Here is a 19558-nt window from a genome sequence, read left to right on the forward strand (position 1 = left end):
GAGATTTGTGGTATCAACATTTATATTTTTCATTATAATGGAGAAAAATTAGTCACATGTGTTGTAAAAGCATGATATCTCAAGAATTACCCTGAATAAAAATCAGCACATTTTCATTTTCAGTGTGGTATGGAAAGAATGAGACCATAAAGACTAAAGTTTCTCTACTGCTATTCCTGTGTATGTGACAAAAACAAATTAAATAACAAAGAAACAAAATTACCAGAAAGAGTTCATCTTTATTTTGTACAACTATATATTATATTATATATTACATCTTCTACTCACGGGAATGTTTTCCATTCAAAATGCAGAGTTTTAACTTGAAAATGATTAAAACTTTTGTTTCTACAGGATTTGTAAACACAATTTTATAATCATTCTAACAATGGTTTAAAAGAATTATTTGCTTTCTGGCAGTGACAATAGCATAATGTTGTCTTAGCACATAGTTCTTTCCATAATGATCATGTAAGGATGTAGAAAATAACTTTGCTTTGTTGTTCTGTATAATCAAAGTTGACATAGTTTACTTCAACATCATTCTGCTATAATTATCTTTTTGGGTGTATCAACTCTTAAGTTTAGAGAGTTTTTTTATTTGTTTGTTTTAGTAAAGGGGATGGGATAAATAAAAAAATAGTAATTTTATTCTATTTCAGCATGTTTTTACACATCCACAGAAGTTCTAATTCATTCAAATTATCTAAGGGTTTTTAACTATTCAGTCCCTGACTCAGGCTTCAAATCTTAAGAAATGCTTTTAAAGATTTGTGATATTTTGGTCAAATTTTGAGACATGTGACAGAATTTTCAACTATTTTATGTAGGTATTTATGTAGAATTTATAAAGCCATCACATCTTGTTTTTTATTTACTTTTAAAATTTATGTTATGAGACAATTTCAGATTTAAAAGAGAGTTGCAAAAATAGTACAAAGAATTTCCATGCCTTCTTCACATAAATTTTACAAGTAGTACCATGTAATTATATTGGTTTATCAATTATCATCTGTCTATCCATCTATTGATCTCTTATCATCTGTCTATAGGTATACACACACACACACACACACAAATATATATACATTTATTTATATAGCACATTACACACATATGTGTATTTTTTTTGGGTTTTTGAAAGTAAGTTGTCAACCTAATGTCCCCTTTCTTCAGATCTCTTTAGCATATATTTCTTTAAAACAAGAAAATTCTCTCATGTAACCACAGTGCAATTATAAATACAAGGAAATTCATAGTGACCCAATATAATTATCTCATCTACTGAGTATGTTATAGTTTCACCTAATTATTCCTCTGACTTACTTTATAAAACAAACACTGCTTGTTCAGTAACTGATACAATCTTATAGGTGCATTAGGCTATCCTGTTTCTGGTCCCCTATTACAGGGATAGTTCACCCATCTTTGTTTATCACTGGGGTATTTTCAAGAATACATACCATTTACTTTGTAGAATATCAGTCAAGCTGATTTTGACTAGTACAGGTTGTAAATTTGGGGAAGGAATAAACCAGAAGTGACACTGTATTCTTAGCACACCAGAAGTACAGATGGCTATTAGTCCCATATACGAGATGTTAATTTGGATCATTTGGTTAAAGTGATGTCTGCCAGGTTTCTCCACAGGCAAAGTAACCCCACTCCAAAATTACTGGTTCCTGCTCTATTATGCACGAAATGTTGATACCATATAAATATCCTGTTTCTCATCTTATTTTCACCATCTAGCTTTGATATCCATTGGTGATCTTGCCTGAAACAGTGAGTACAATGGTGGCTGCTGAGTGCTTTTCTAGGTCCATTAATTCTCCATAATTACTAGAATTCTATTGTAAGGGAGAAGTTTCCCTTACTCCATTTACTCACGTATTCATTCATTCACATGTATCTTTAGGATTCATAATTTCCACTTTTGATCAATGTGTTTAATCCATTCCTCTCATCATTTTCTTTGATGCTCAGTTCATCTCGCATTTGGTTCTTTAAACTGTCCCTGTGTCCTATGACACTTCTTCAATATTCCTTGAATATTACCATTTCACAATAAGATGGTCTAGGCACTTTTCTTGCCCAAGCTTTGGATTAGGCATTTCTCTAAGGAACTCTCATTCTTATTATTGCAGAACAATATCTGCAAACTAAAGTGTGGATTCTAAGTGAGCTCATTCCTCTATGGCACAACTGCTTCCTGGTCCGGTAAGCCTATTGAGGCAAGGGGATGTGTATCTCTACCTACCGACATGGATAGATACTTACATCCACACATACACAGAGGCACAAATGTGTAAAAACACTTACTAATGCCCATCTAAATCTGTTTCTACATCAAGCTATCTATTCAATCTAATACTATTACTCCTCTCTAACACCATGGTTCTTTCTAGAACCTTCCCTTTCCACATTAATAATTTTATTTTCTGCCATTGGGAAACCTGTCTTTCATTAAACCATGTATTTATTTATTTGATCAAGCTTATAGAGTAGCAAACCCATGCTACTATGAAAAAAAAATGTTCATTAACTATAACACAACATTATTTATTATCTGTCTTTAATCTAGATTAAATTGTTATATAGTGTTCAAAATACTTGGATTAGTTCATTTTTTTTTAACTTGGATTAGTTCTTACCCACACACTTTATCAATATTGTTATGCTTCTCATTTGTAATTCAGTTAGGCTAGTCTCTTTTTTGTCATATTTTTTCAAAGATTTTATTTAATTAATTAATTAATTTATTTATTTATTTTATTTGACAGAGAGAGAGCACAAGTAGGCAGAGTGGCAGGCAGATGGAGAGGGAGAAGCAGACTCCCTGCTGAGCAGGGAGCCTGATGAGGGGCTCAATCCCAGGATCCTGGGATCATGACCTGAGCCAAAGGCAGATGCTTAATGGACTAAGCCACCCAGGCACCTCTTTTTTGTCATTTTTTATTGCATTTGTGACCCTCCACATCTTTACTGATTTTTATTTACTTATTTATCGAGTATATAAAAAAGCATGGTCCCCAAAGTCAAAAATATAGAAAAATCATACTCAACATCGTGTCTCCCCTATAATCCTTTCTGTCTTGTCCCTAACCCCTATCTTGTAGATAAACAAAGTTATTAGCTTATTGGCTCATTCTTCCTTTGTTTTAGGTGCTCCCAAACAAAAGAAGACATATGTTTATGTTTTTTTATTTCTTTCTTTCTATAATACAAAAGCTAGCATACTACTATAACTCTTTTTCACATTTTCCCTTTAACAATATACCATGGAGTCACTCCATTTCTATTTGTAGAGTTTTTCTTCATTTGTATAACTGCATAGTATTCCTCTGTATGGATGCACCATTGTGCATTAAGCAACTTTTCCATGTATGTGTATTTATGATGTGTCTAATATTTTGCAATTACAAGCTTTAATAAATAACCATATAGATGTGAATTTTATACTGTTGAACATTTATCTTCATAGCAAAATCCTAAATGTGCCAGTGCTGTGTTGAAGAAATGTACATCTAGTTTTATTAGCTATATCCACAGTTCTTTTGATGGTAGTTTTAAAATAAAAATATGCAATCCTCTTACTAGCTGGATGGCTTTCTAGAACACAAAAGGAATATCCCATGCTCTCTGTAGAGGCCTAAAATACATTACTACTTTTTTAGCTAACTTATTGTTTTTCAAATTTTGAGCAATATTAAGTTCTCAAGGGGCAGAAGCTATATCTAACTGATTATTTTTAATTCCCAACACATTTAGCATAGTACTTCAAAATACAGAAATTCCTAAATAAATTAATCCAATATGGATAAAGAAATTACTTAAAATTGGCACAATTTCCTTCAGGCTTTTTGGTCCTAAGGGGATGGCAGAAATACACACACACACACACACACACACACACACACACACACATATATATATGATCTATCTATCTATCATCTATCTATATAATTCTAACTAGTTCTGACATCTAACTATATAGTTCTAACATATACAGTTCTGCTTCTGAGTCACAAATGAATGAGGAAAATTGATAAGGGAATGAAAATAAAAACATTATCCAAAAATTAAAAACAGAGCTACCCTATGACCCAGCAATTTCACTACTGTGTATTTACTCCAAAGATACAGATGTAGTGAAAAGAAGGACTATCTGTACCCCAGTGTTCATAGCAGCAATGGCCACATTTGCCAAACTGTGGAAAGAGCCAAGATGCCCTTCAACAGAAGAATGGATAAAGAAGATGTGGTCCGTATACACAATGGAATATTACTCAGCCATCTGAAAGGATGAACTTGCGTCAACATGGATGGGAGTGGAGGAGATTATGCTAAGTGCAATAAGTCAACCAGACAAAGTCAACTATCCTATGGTTTTACTTATTTGGGAAACATAAGGAATAGCATGGAGGACATGAGGAGAAGGAAGGGAAAAATGGAGGGGCGGGGGATTGGAGTGGAGACAAACCAGGAGAGACTATGGACTCTGGGAAACAAACTGAGGGTTTTAGAAGGGAGGGGGTTGGGGGATGGGTGAGCCTGGTGATAGGTATTAAGGAAGGCAGGGATTGCATGGAGCACTGGGTGTTATATGCAAACAATGTATCACGGAACACTACATCAAAAACTAATGATGTCTATATGGTGACTAACATAACACAATAATAACTTAAATAAACCTAAAAAACATTATCTAAACTTTCAAGATTTACACAGCCCAATTTGAAGTCTTACATAAAGCTACACTAATTAAGACACTGATAGTGGTACATGGACAAATCTGTAGAACAAAGGAGCAGAACAGATATCGGAAATACAAATTCACACTGATGTTCAACTCTTTTCATCTAAAGTGCCAAAGCAACTGATTAGGGAAAAGGTAGTCTTTTAAAAGATGCTGGACAATTGGATACTTATAGGAAAATTTTAGTTAATTAATTTTAAACACGAGACACCTCATATCATACCAAAATGTAAAACAAAATAAATCGAAGACCTATATGGAATACACTAAAATTCTTAATAAAACAGGGCACAATATTTCTGACCTTGACTTAGGAAAAGGTATCTAGATATGACATCAAGAGTAAAATATGTATTAGAAAATTTGATCAACTGCACTTTATAAAAAATTAAGTAATTTGGTACTTCAAAAGACACAAATTAAAAACTAGAAAAGTCATAGATGAGAGAAAATATTTGCAAATTATATTAAATAAAGGACTTGTATTCAGAATATATACTGAACACAAAAGCTATAAATAAAAGAACACATATAAAATGCACTAAAAAGCTAAAAAACATGACCATAAGGAAAATACATAAAAATATATGAATAGTTGTTGAGCAGAAGAAAAGATACTCAACATCATTTGTCATTAGGAAAATGCAAATCAAAACCACCTGGAGATATCCCATCATACTTCTTAGGATGACCATAATCAAAAAGGTAGACAATACCAAATATGGGAGAGAATATGGAGAAACTAGGAACTTTTTATATTGGTGGTGGGAGTGTAAGTGGTAGAGCCATCATAGGAACAGTTTGGAAGTTACTTAAAATATCAAAGATAAATTTAGCATACGACTGAGCAATTCCATTCCTAGGTATCTATACAAGAGAAATGAAAACATGATATATCTGTACACAGATCTACACACTAATGTTTATTGTAGCAGTTTTGATAACTGCCCAAAGTGAAACCAATGCAAACATCCATTAACTAACAGGTGAAAGGATAAACAAAATGAGTTACATTTGCATGTATATACTCTGCCAAAGCAACTGGAGAGACATAAAGAGGTTGAGAGAATAGGAAAAAGTGTGAACCAGCAACAAGGAAAATGCCTAAGAAAGTGAGGATCAAAGTCATCGTAAGAAATGACTAAATAAATTAAGAGAAACTCCACTCCTAGAAGGAAGAGTAAGGGAAGAAAATGGAAACAGAGTGATGGAACTAGTTTAAATTCCACTTCAAAACTTTGGAAATATTAGTTACAAATATGAAGCCTTAAAAATAGCAAGAATGGGGGCTTCTGGCTGGCTCAGTCAGTAGAGTATGAATGCAACTCTTGATTTTGGAATTGTGAGTTCAATCCCTACACTGGGTATAGAGATTACTAAACAAACGAACTCACTCACTAATTTAAAAAAAAAGCAACAATGGGGGCACCTGGGTGGCATAGTTGGTTAAGCCTCCAACTATTGGCTTTGGCTCAAGTCCTGATCTCAGGGTCCTGAGACAGAATACTCTGCATGGAGTCTGCTTAAGACTCTCTCTCTCCCTTTCCCTCTCCCTCTCCCTTTGCCCCCACCCCTCCACTCTCACTCTCCTCTCTCCAATAAATAAATAAATATTTAAAATACATATTCATATATATATACATATGTATATATACATATAAATAGCAAGAATAAATAATAATCTGAACAATTAAAATGTTTTTGTCAACATACTAATTCCACTTGTTTTAACAATTGTCAATACAGAACTTAATAGATTTACATAAATATTTGCAATAGTTCAAAATTAAACAAATCAGGTATCAGTAAAATTTTATTAAAAATAGAAGGAATCAACCTAGCTGTATACAGTAAACACAAGAAGATGGTACCTTGGTAAATTGAGGGCATTGTAAGAAAAAACTATGTATTTATTTCAATAAAATAATTGGAATGATTATGCATTGTTAGGATCAAAAGAAAATCATCTAATTAAAGACTGAAAATGAAACTGTTTTTGAACTTAACCACGCAATTGGGAAATAATGAAAAAGTCAAGAAGATCAACACTCAGTAAGAACTTCTAGCACAGAAAGAATTATCTTAATTACAGTTAATGACATTATTAATAGTTGCTATAATGAATTTTACTATATTAAACATAGCTGGATAATCCTATTTCTATCAAAGCTTGGCTCTAAAAAGAGAACAGAGTATAGGCAGACATCAATGATTTTCCAAGTCTGAATCTCCCTCTCTCTCCTTTTGGAAAAATAAATGACCAAAATTAGTGTTCCTTAATATGAGAAAAAGTGAGTAATACTAACTTGTGAGATTTCTGAAATTCAAATGAAATTTATTTCTATAGGCAATTATCTACTGTTACTACAAGAGAAATTTTAATCACTAGATATTCCCATTGAAACAGTACATTTATAAAATATTTTGTAGAAAGTTAGTAATAGATTGAAGGTATTTAATTATTTCATCCACTCCAAATAATATGAGATTAAATAGTTTGGAATCATCTAACTATGATGCACTTTTTTTTAGCTGGAATACTTTTTTTTTTTTTTTAAGATTTTATTTATTTATTTGTCACAGAGAGAGCACAAGCAGGCAGAGTGGCAGGCAGAGGCAGAGAGAGAAGCAGGCTCCCCACTGGACAAGAAGCACGATGTGGGACTCGATCCCAGGACCCCAGGATCATGACCTGAGCTGAAGGCAGCGGCCTAACCAACTGAGCCACCCAGGCATCCCTTAGCTGGTATACTTATGCAAAAGAATATTTAAGACGACTTTGGGTAAAACATTAAAATGTAAGACTAACGAGGTCAAGTTTTCCTTTCTTTTTTTTTTTTTTTGCCTTAAAAAACATGGGATAATTCTATTTATCATCCTGTACACAAACTCCTTGATCTTTCTTTTAACTTCCACTATTAAATTTTATAATAACTTCAGTAAATAACAGTATATCATGGGCTAAGGTTTGAACCTGTATGTATTTATTTTAAAAAGAAGAAAACAAATCACAGAATACCATACATAACTATCCTTTAAAACAAATTCTTTTTGACAGAGCACACAAATAACCACAAGATACTAGTGTACCATATTAATAACATATAAACACATATTTGTATGCAAAGCAAGAGGAAAGCACTATCTAAGGGCATTTTTATAATATTTCATATTATATTGGATCAAATCACAGGAACAATTACACTAGGAACCTTTGGTATAATTTTTCAGGCTGGGGAAATGCATTAAAAAGTCTTCCTCAATCATGCCTAAAAATTTATGTCAACTGTACAGAATAATTTATCCCTACATTTTCATTTAACAACATACCTATAATCCCTATAAAGTAGAAATAATGGATAGCCAATCTATTCATTCTAAGCCCTCAAATTCCCCACTAACAGTCCACAAACTCAAAATTTTTGTAACATAAAATACATAATTTAGATAGAAATAATTCAAATTTTCATAATTGTATTAAAATAGAAAATTGAAATTTTGAGTAGTCATAAAAGTATTTCTTTTACTTGTTTTTATTTTTTTCATTTTTAATTTTTTTTACTTGTTTTAAAAATTCAAAATGAAAAGATTTCAAACCAATGAAATATTCCTATTTATAAAAAAAAGAAATCTGAAACTTCATTTATATACACAATTAAACAATATTTGTCATTATACATTAGTATTTGATTATTCAAACAATGACTGATTAATGTGCATTTGGATAAGAAAAATCTCAGTCATTTTTATTAACAGCAAATATATTCAATAACAATAGGCATGAATTTTGCATCTTCTGGCACACACTGCTTATCTAGAATCTTGTACTTTCCAAAGCATTTGTACCATTGAAATATAATATGTAGAATATGAAAAGAAACTTTGTTATCAAGTACCTAGTGGGCATTAAGGTGATAATATAAACTTTTCTCTCGGATTAAATAAAAATATTCATGGAAAGGTCCTCAATTTGTTAAAAAAATTATCCATTACAACATAGTACATACATGTTTCCTGACGTATTTGTCTGCAGTTATGTCCTAGCTAATTATTTATGTCACTTATTTTATCTTTAATTTGGTTTCAGAGAAGTATGACAGGACAAATGCAATGTCAATTACCTTCCCACAGAAGTACAACCAAAAGGGTATGAATATTTGTAGGGATTGATCTTCTCCTTTTATCTTTACTATCTTTATTTTTTTTAATCATAAAATGTTTATTAATCATGTGCAAGTTGGTAATAAAACAAACCAGAAATATTTCTTGTCATAAGGATAATAACCTGGATATTGCACTGCACACTTCTAAAATTTGTTCACTTTGCTCAATTGCATATAATGGTGGTAGAAAGTATGTATCAGCTGACCAATCTCAATGCTCAATATTAAAGATTTATCTATTTAAACTAGCATTGACATTTTTTTGATAATATCTCTAAATTTATATCAGTGTTTTTTTCTCATTCTTCACTCCACATGTTTACATGTGCATGCACATTCTTTTTAAATTGTAGAGAACAATATTTTTCAAAAATGTTCAGAGATTCACAGTCTTCTATACTGAAAAAGCTTATTGATGTTGGGTGGGACTTCCAGAAAAGTTGAACAGCACAAATTCTCCTGAAACAAAGTTGTCAAAAACAATTACTTCTGGAAACTGATTAGAATCATAATCCACAGTGACAAGTCTTTTTTCAAAAAGATTACTGACCCTCAATAAGAACCATGGAAATCTGTTATTTTGGTGGGGGAATTCCTCCATTTCAGCCCCATCTCCAACTGCATCGCATTAATTCTTACAGGGCAGGGCAGGGCAGGGCAGGTTGCTTTGATGTAGAGCTCAAGGACAATCTACAGAAAATCTCAGAGAAGTGTGATCAAAAACAAAATAGAAGAGTCCAAAAAGATCACAAACAATTTGGGAAGGTCAACACAGAGCTAGCCTGAGGTGGTGATATTATTGAGGCAAGCAAAAAAAAAATGGGAAGAAAAGCCAGAAATGTAGCAAATATCTGAGAGTGAAATGTCTTAATGGACATTAAGGAGATTTCATGTATCCCTGGTGTAAAAGGCAGCTTGCTTTTGAATATTCATGAATAGCCTGAGAAGAAAGAAAGAGAATCTTACCTATCTACTCATCCCAAAGGAACATGAAGCTTTGATTAGGCAAAGACTACAAACAGAAGAGTAGAAGACCTATCTGTCTCAACTCTGATTGTGGCCCCAAACCAGAGAAAGATCCAACAGCAAAGAATAAAGCCTGACTGACCCAGTGTTAAAGCCTAAGCTTTGCACCCATTTTTCACTGGAGATTCACATCTGATTAAAAGAGTATTATCTCAAAAAATGTGGAGGATTGGGCCTTCATTACAACCATAAAGCATATTTTTCCTGTGTTTTTCAATCTGCAAATCCGAAAGAAAATTAGAAAAAAATTACATACCCCCAAATTATTAGCAACATGAATTAAGAAGAAGTATTCACGGATATCTCTACATCTATGTCATTTATCTATATTTTTCTTTCTGGACTAAGAAGGAAAGTTCTGAATCATAATCAATTAGCTAGATGATAGGCTTCAATCAATCACCCTTCAGGGTAGTCAGTGAATTCTTCACCTAAATTAAAATTAGGGAAGATAATGAGAAGACTGATAACATCTTTAGCATGGCTGCTTTGACACAAATACTGACCCTTCCATATTCCTAGCAAAGGAAGAGTGCTTGCCAGATTATTAGTTGGCTAAAGGTATGAGGATTTTTCTTATAATAAATGATAAATTCCACTAGTAAAGCTAGTTTAACTTACATTAAACTAATATAATAGGGGATATATATAGAACAAAAAAATCAAACAAGTAGTTGTTAGGGCAACTTGGAAAACTCCCTGAAGTTAGTAATATGCTTTGACTGTGCTCAATGTGCAGCCACCTTCTGGACCCTACAGCATAATGAATAAAATATAATCCTATATAAATGTTCATTATATTATGATTTTTTTGCACATTCTTTTGTCTGCCTTTCTTCTCTTGCCTGCCATAAGTGCTCTTATTTCCTTCAAAGAATAGCAGGAGTTCTGTCACATTTTCATAGGGTGAGACACTGTGGAATGTGTGAATAAATATAAAGGATTTATCAGTGTGCTTGTAAGATTATTTAAAATATATCCTATAATGTAGCTCAACTTCCTGAGCTCATTACTGATCATACTTTTCATAAAAATTCACTAAAAAACTTGGAAAGAAAATTTATTTGCTAATGAAAGACATTTCCTAGCCTTAGAAATAATTAAATACCAAAATATATCTTAGGTAACTATTTATCCATGTTCTTTAGAATAAGACTTTACTCCCATCCTTCCTTATGTGAAATTTTTCTTTGCTAGAAGCCAGTAAAGCACTAGGGGAAAAAAATCATGCCCAGCTTATATTTCAGTATACTAAACTAGGGAAAAATAAAAATACTTGCATTTGGTTTAGGGTCCTCCTCCATCTCTCCATATGGCTGCATATAAATCTTTAATACTCAAAAAAACACTACTGTTTCCTCTGTAAAATAAACAAAATAACACCTGCCAATCACTCTCATGAATGTGCAGTACTAATTTGCTGAAACAATGAGAAATGAATAATGATGTCGCTTTGTAAATTTTAGGGACTTTTATAAATATATATATATAAAATATGTATTTTTAATAGTTTATATGTATTTATATGTATATATACACACACATTGTAATGTTATTCAGCTACAAAAAGGAGTGACTTATTAATACGTATCATTTTGAATTTCAGAGGTATTATGCTGAGTAAGAAAGAAAATCTCAGATAGTTACATGTATAGTGTAACTCAGTGCATGAATCTGTTTGAAATGACAATATTATACAAGTGGAGAACAGATTAATAGTTGTTAAGATGAAGCAAGGATGTGACTATATGGCTACGGAATAGTAGTGCAAAGAATCCTTGTGATAAAAAGATTCTATGCTTTGTGACAAATATGCATGGAACTGAAGACACACAAACACACACATAAATGGGTGCATGCAAAACAAGTGACATCTGAATGAAATTGGCGAACCATATCAAAATCAATTTCTGAGTTGTGATATTACATTATACTTATGATAGATGCAGGAAACTCAGTAAATAGTATATAGCATCTAGGATCTCTCTGTATTATTTCTTACAAGTGCATGTAAATTCACAATTACTTTCAAGTATTTTTTTAAAAATTCAGATTTTCAAAAGACCAATTTGTATGAAAAGTTAAATAATTTAAAGTAATTTTCTGAAGGAATCATCAGCACATGCCATTCTAATATTTATACTTAGAAATAATTTATCAGAAATGTATCACAACATGAAAATACAGTGTTATAACTTAACAGCAACAGTTAAGAGTGGCAGCAGCAGAGACATCATTTTCAAAATTAAAAATTGTCAAAGATCATTATTCATGATCTCACATTTGCCAAAAAATGACTGATGCCCCTTTCAATTAAATCTACTGACAATGATAAAAAAAAAGAAGATAAAGTTGTGAATATGGAAGTATATGAAAGAATATGAAAGAAGTATGCAAAAATTTAACTATTTCTAAAAGAAAGCAACGAACAACTGGACACTGAAATTTAAAAATTACCAATTACAGTAGCAACAAAATACAAATTAATTAGGAATATGTTTAACAAGTATCTGTTGGGGCTATACAAAAAATTGCTAAGACAAATGGAGGCATATACCATGTGCATTAATCAGAAGAGTCAATATTAATTTCTATAATAATGCTCCATTAATGGATCTATAGATTCAATGTATCCTCAATCAATAATGAAGACAGACAGCATGGTTTTGACTTAAAGGGTATATATGTATACACATACATAACTCAATAGAATAGGAAGTCCAGAATTAGACTCAACACATATACTGATTTTTAACAAAAATGCCAAAGCCGTTCAGTGAAAATGAAGTTTTTTATTTATTTATTTTTATTTATTTATTTTATTTATTTATTTTTAAAGATTTTATTTCTTTATTTGACAGAGATCACAAGTAGGCAGAGAGGCAGGCAGAGAGAGAGCGGGGAGGAAGCAGGCTCCACGCTGAGCAGAGAGCCTGATGTGGGGCTCGATCCCAGGACCCTGGGATCATGACCTGAGCTGAAGGCAGAGGCTTTAACCCACTGGGCCACACAGGTGCCCCTGAACAGTTTTTTAAACTTTTGCTAACTTCCAGCTATATGATGATTTCTGGGAATATAATGTACAGCATTGTGACCATAATTAACCATAGTGGATTATAAACTTGAAAGTTTTAAGACAGTGGGGGGAAAAAGTTCAGCCATTTTGGATTAAGAAAAAAATATTTGCTGATGATAAGAAACTGTTAAAAAAATTACATGGCAGTTAATATGGCAGAGCAGTAGAGGGACCCTAGACTTGCCTCATGTCTCCAACACAGCAAGATAAACATCAAATCATTTTAAACTAGGTCTGAGAATAAAGAAAACAATCTGCACAACTGGAGGGAGAGAATGTGGCAGATGCAAGGTCCAGAGATGTGAACTGGGGAAAAGAAAAGCCACGGTGCTGCAGAGGAAAGGGAGCCTTTTCCGTAGAGCAGTCAGGAAGAGAGGGAGGGAGCGGGAGACAGAGCAGACAAGACACCATGGTATGGAGATCCCCTGGGTCTCACTGGGAGAGAATGTTCCCCTTCTTGGAGAACATCTGGAAGAGGGTATTTTGCCTCTCCAAGGACAAGAAGCCTGCTGGGTGTCAAGGAGCAGCCGTTCAATAGCAGAGAACAGAGGCATATGCAGAGGACAGATAACCTGGTCACAATTTTTCGCAGTACTTTACCATAGACTCGTAGCTGTGTTACTGGTTTTCTGAGACAGAATGGTGCTAGAGAGTTTCGAGGCTTACCTCTGGGCGAGGGGAGTGGGCCCCACAGCTTGCTGAGTCCTTTACGATTTGGAGTTTTGAATCCCAGCCATGGGTCAAAGACAAAACACAGAACTGTGGCTCCAGGTGTGCCCAGGGCCAGGCACAGACAAGTTGAGGGCAAAGATCCTACTAAAGCCTGAGACACAGAGTGGGAGACTGTTCACTTTTCCATGAGGGCCTCCTGAGTGGCAGCGGCAAGTTCCCCTCCCCAAGGATGGGGTGGGGGGGGGTGTGATGCCATTTCCCACCCCCCAGCCCACCAAACCTCAACTCCCACACCCAGCAGGGACATCTTATCTAGAACAGGTCTGACTGTGAGGCAGCATAGTGGGCTTCTTCCTCAGAAGACCAATACAAGCCCCCCTGACCCTCTGAAATACCACATCTACTGATCACAGAGTACGCCAAAGCATTGGCTTCAGTTCTTCAGTTCTAGTGTACAGAGGACCTGCTTTTTGTTTCATTTTGTTTTGTTTTGTTTGTTTTGTTTTTGAATCAGACTTATAGTTTTTTGTTCATAGTTTATTTATTTGATTCCTTTTCTCATTTTTTGGATCAAGCTTCCTTCTTTTTTTCTTTCTCTTCTTTTTCCTGTTTCCTTCTTCTTTGGAACTCTGCAGAGGACCGACCTGCGAAAAAGAGCAGCCAAAACACAACAGCAGAATGCACACAGCATACGCAAGAAGCACTTCCTGAAGCACCAGGCCCTCCACAGTATATGACCCCTTCATAATATAGTATTATTCTCAGAAGCAGGAAACATAACAAGCTTTCATAACATAAAAAGATAGAAACCTAAACATAGTGACAAGATGGAGAAATTCTCCCCAAAAGAAAGATCAAGAAGAAAATCACAGCCAGGGATATGCTCCAAAGCAGGTATAAGCAATATATTTGAGTAAGTATTTAGAAGAATAAAAATAGTAGCTGGGCTTGAAAGACGCACAGAAGACACAAGAGAAACCCTAGCTGCAGAGATTAAAGGCCTAAAAACTAGTCAAGCCAAAAAAAAAAAAAAATGCTGTAACTGAGATGCAAAAATGACTGAATGTAATCTCAACGAGGATTGAAGTAGAGGATTAAATAGATAATATGAAAAATAAAATTATGGAACGTAATGAAGCTGAAAAGAGAAAAAGTAGTAGATCACAAATACACTTACAGAACTGAGTGATTCCACAAAAAGCAATTAATGGCCATATCATAGGAGTCCCAGAGGAGGAAGAGCAGAAAAAAAAGGGGGCAGAAGGTTCATTTGAACAAATTATGGCTGAAGATTTCCCTAATCTGGGGAAGGAAACAGGTATTCAAACCCAAGAGGCAAATAGAACGTCCCTCAAACTCAACAAAACAGTCAACACCAAGATATATCATAGTGAAACTCAAAAAATACAAAGATAAAGAGAAAATTCTGAAAGCAGCTAGGGACAAAAGGTCCTTAACCTACAAGAGCAGACAAAATAAGCAGCAGATCTGTCTACAGAAATTTGACAGGCCCGAAGAGGGTGGCATAATATAGTCAATGTGCTGAATAGGAAAAATATGCAGCCAAGAATACCATATCCAGAAAGGCTGTCATTTAGAATAGAAGAAAAGATAAAGAGTTTCCAAGATGAACAAAAACTAAAGGAGTTCATTAATACTAAACCAGCTCTGTAAGAACTATTAAAAGGGACCCTTTGAGTAGGAAAATAGAGACCAAGAGCAACAAAGACTAGAAAGGAAGAGAGACAATCTACTTCACAGGTAACACAATGGCACTAAATTCATACCTTTCAATAATCACTCTGAATGTAAACAGAATAAATGCTCCAATTAAAAGACACAGGGTATCAGAATGGATAAAAAAACAAAACCCATTGATATGCTGCTAATAAGAGACTCATTTTAGACACAAAGACACCTTCAGATTGAAAGTTAGGGGTTGGAGAACTATCTATAATGCTAATAACAATCAAAAAAAAGCTTGAGTAGCCATACTTATATCAGACAAACTATATTTTAAACCAAAGATCATAATAAGAGATGGAAAAAAAAAAAAGGACACTATATGATAAAAAAAAAGTGGTCTATCCAACAAAAAGATCTCACAATTGTAAATATTTATGCCCCCACCTTGGGAGCAGCCCAATATATAAGTCAGTTAATAAAAGACTTAAAGAGACTCATTGATGATAATAAAGTAATAGTGGGAGACTAACACCCCACTCAGAGCAATGGACAGATCATTTAAGCAGATGATCAACAAGGAAACAAGGGCTTTGAATGACACACTGGACCAAATGGACTTAACAGATTCAGAGCATTCCATCCTAAAATAGCAGAATACACATTCAAGTGCTCATGGAACATTCTTGGGAACAGATTATATACTGGGTCACAAATCAGGTCTCAACCAGTGCAAAAAGAATAAGATCATACCATGCATATTTTCAAACCACAATGCTAAGAAACTTGAAGTCAACCACAAGAAAAAATTTAAAAAGACTACAACTATATGGAGGCTAAAGGACAGCCTATTAAAAAATGAATGGGCCAACCATTAAATTAAAGAAGAAATTAAAAAAAAATACATAGAAGCAAATGAAAATGAAACACAGCAGTCCACAAGATCTTTGGGAAGTATAAAGCAAATACAGGCCTTCCCCCCAAAACAAAAATGTCTCAAATATACAACCTACCTTTACACCTAAAAAAGCTGGAAAAAGAACAGAAAATAAAGCCTAAAACCAACAAAAGAAGGGAAATAATTAAGATTAGAGCAGAAACCAATAATACAGAATTTTTTTTTTAAAGAGTAGAACACATCAACAAAACTAGGAGCTATTTGTAAGAACTGAAGGAATTTATATTTGAAAGAATTAAAAGATTGGTTATTTGAAAGAACAAGACTGATATTTGAAAGCATTAATTTGATTATTTGAAAGAATTAATAAGATGGATAAACCCTGGTCAGATTTATCAGAAAGAAAAGAGAAAGGACCCAAATAAATAAAATCACAAATGAAAGAGGAGAGATCACAACCAATACCACAGAAATACAATTATAACAGGATATTATGAACACTTATATGCCAACGATCTGGAAGTAATGGATATATTCTAGAAACATATAACCTACCAAAATTGAAACAGGAAGAAATAGAAATTTGAACAGACCCAGAACCAGCAGAGAAATTGAATCAGTAATTCAAAATCTCCTTCCAAACAAGAACCCAAGGGCTGGATGGATTCCAAGGGAAATTCTACCAAACATTTAAGAAGAATTAATGCCTATTCTTCTGAAGCTGTTCCAAAAAGTAGAAATGGAGGAAAACTTCCAAACTCATTCTTGGAGGACAGCATTACCTTGATTCCAGAAATAGAAAAAGACCCCACTAAAAAGAACTACAGACCAATATCCCTGATGAACATGGATGCAAAAATTCCCAACTAAGTATTAGCTAATTGAATCCAACAGTACATTAAAAGGATTATTCCCAGGGTGCCTGGGTGGCACAGTCAGTTAAGTGTCTGCTTTTGGCTCGGGTCATGATCTCAGGATCGTAGGATCGAGCCCCACATCAGGCTCTCTGCTCAGCAGGGAGTCTGTTTCTCCCTGTCCCTCTGTGCTTGTGTACTCTCTCTTTCCCTCTCCCAAATAGATAAATAAATCTTAAAAAAAAAAAAAAAAAGATTATTCACCATGATCAAATGGGATTTGTTCCTGGGCTGCAGGTGTGGTTCAATATCTGCAAATCAGACAATGCAATACATCACATTAAAAGAAAGGATAAGAAGCATATGATCCTCTCAACAGATGCAGAAAAAACACCTGACAAAATATAGCATCCTTTCTTGATAAAAACCCTCAAAAAAGTAGGGATAAAAGGAATATACCTCAACATCATAAAGGGTCATATATGAAAGACCTGTATCATCCTCAGTGGGGAAAAACAGCTTTTCCCCTAAGGTCAGGACATACCCAAAATGAAAGGTATGTCCACTTTCATCACTGTTGTTCAATCTAATACCAGAAGTCTTAGCCTCAGCAATCAGACAACAAAAAGAAATAAAAGGCATCCAAATTGGCAAGTAAAAAGTCAAACTTTCACTCTTTGCAGATGTCACAGTACTCTAAAAAATCCAAAAGACTCCACCAAAAAAAAAAAAAAATTGCTAGAACTGATATCTGAATTCAGCAAAATTGCAAGATATAAAATCAATGAATAGAAATCTGTTGTATTTCTATCACCAATAATGAAGTAGCAGGAGGAGATATCAAGGAATCGATCCTGTCTACAACTACACCAAAACCCATAAGATACTTAGGAATACCTAACCAAAGAGGTAAAAGATCTGCACACTAAAAACTATAGAACAGTTATGGAAGAAATTGAAGAAGCATAAAGAAATGAGCATCCCATGCTCATGGAAGAATGAATATTGTTAAAATATCTATACTACCCAAGGCAAACTATACATTCAATGCAATCCCGATCAAAATAACACCAGTATATTTCAGAGAACTAAAACAATCCTAAAATTCACATACAACAAGAAAAGACCCCAGATATCCAAAGGAATACTGAAAAAGAAAAGCAGGAGGAATCACAATCTCAGACTTCAAACTGTATTACAAAGCTGTAATCATGAAGGCAGATGATACTGGCACAAGATCAGACACAGATTAGTAGAACAGAATAGAGAACCCAGAAATGTACCCTCAACCATATGGTCAACTAATCTTTGACAAAGCAGGAAGGAATATCCAACTGAAAAAAAGAGTTTCCTCCACAACTGGTGTTAGGAAAACTGGACGGTGACATACAGAAGAATGAAACTGGACGACTTTCTTATACCATACACAAAAATAAATTCAAAATGGATGAAAAATATAAACATAAGACAAGAAAACATCAAATCCTACAGGAGAACATAGGCAGCAACCTCCTTGACTTCAGCCACAACAACTTTTTTGTAGACACATCTCCAAAGGTAAGGAGAACAAAAGAAAAAATGTACTGGGATCTCATTAAGATAAAAAAGTCTGCACAGCAAAGGAAACAATCAACAAAACTAAAAGGCAACTGATGGAATGGAAGAGGATATTTGCAAATGACATATTAGATAAAGGACTAGTATTCAGAATCTATAAAGAACTCCTCAAAATCAGTATCTACAAAATAAATAATCCAGTTAATAAGTGGGAAAAAGACAGGAACAGACATTTCTCCAAAGAAGGCATACAGATGGCTACCAGACACTTGAAAAAATGCTTAGCATGGCTCATCATCACAGAAATACAAATCAAAACCACAAGGAGATGTCACTTCACACCTGTCAGAATGGCCAAAAGTAACAACTCAGGAAACAGCAGATGCTGTCAAGGATGCAGAGAAAGGGGAACTCTTTTGCGCTGTTGGTGGGAATGCAAACTGGTGCAGCCCCTTTGGAAAACAGTATGAAGTTGACTCAAAAAAAAAAAAAAAAAAAAAAAAAAAAAAAAGTTGAAAATACAACTATCCTACAACCCAACAATTGTACTACTAGGAATTTATCCAAAGGATACAAAAATGTTGATTTGAAGGGGCATATGCGCCCCAGTGTTTATAGTAGCAATGTCCAGAATAGCTAAAATATGGAAAGAGCCCAAATGTCCACCAACTGATGAACAGATAAAGAAGATGTAGTATATCTACACATACCTTTCTTGGTGTGTGTGTAATATTACTCAGCCAACAAAAACAATGAAGTCTTGACATTTAGAACAACATGGATGGAACTAGAGTCTATTACGTTAAGAAAAATAAGTCAGTTAGCAAAAGACAAATACATGATTTCACTCAGATGTGAAATTTAAGAAAC

The sequence above is a fragment of the Martes martes genome, assembly GCF_963455335.1.
Source record: "Martes martes genome assembly, chromosome: 13".
Classification (NCBI taxonomy): domain Eukaryota; kingdom Metazoa; phylum Chordata; class Mammalia; order Carnivora; family Mustelidae; genus Martes; species Martes martes.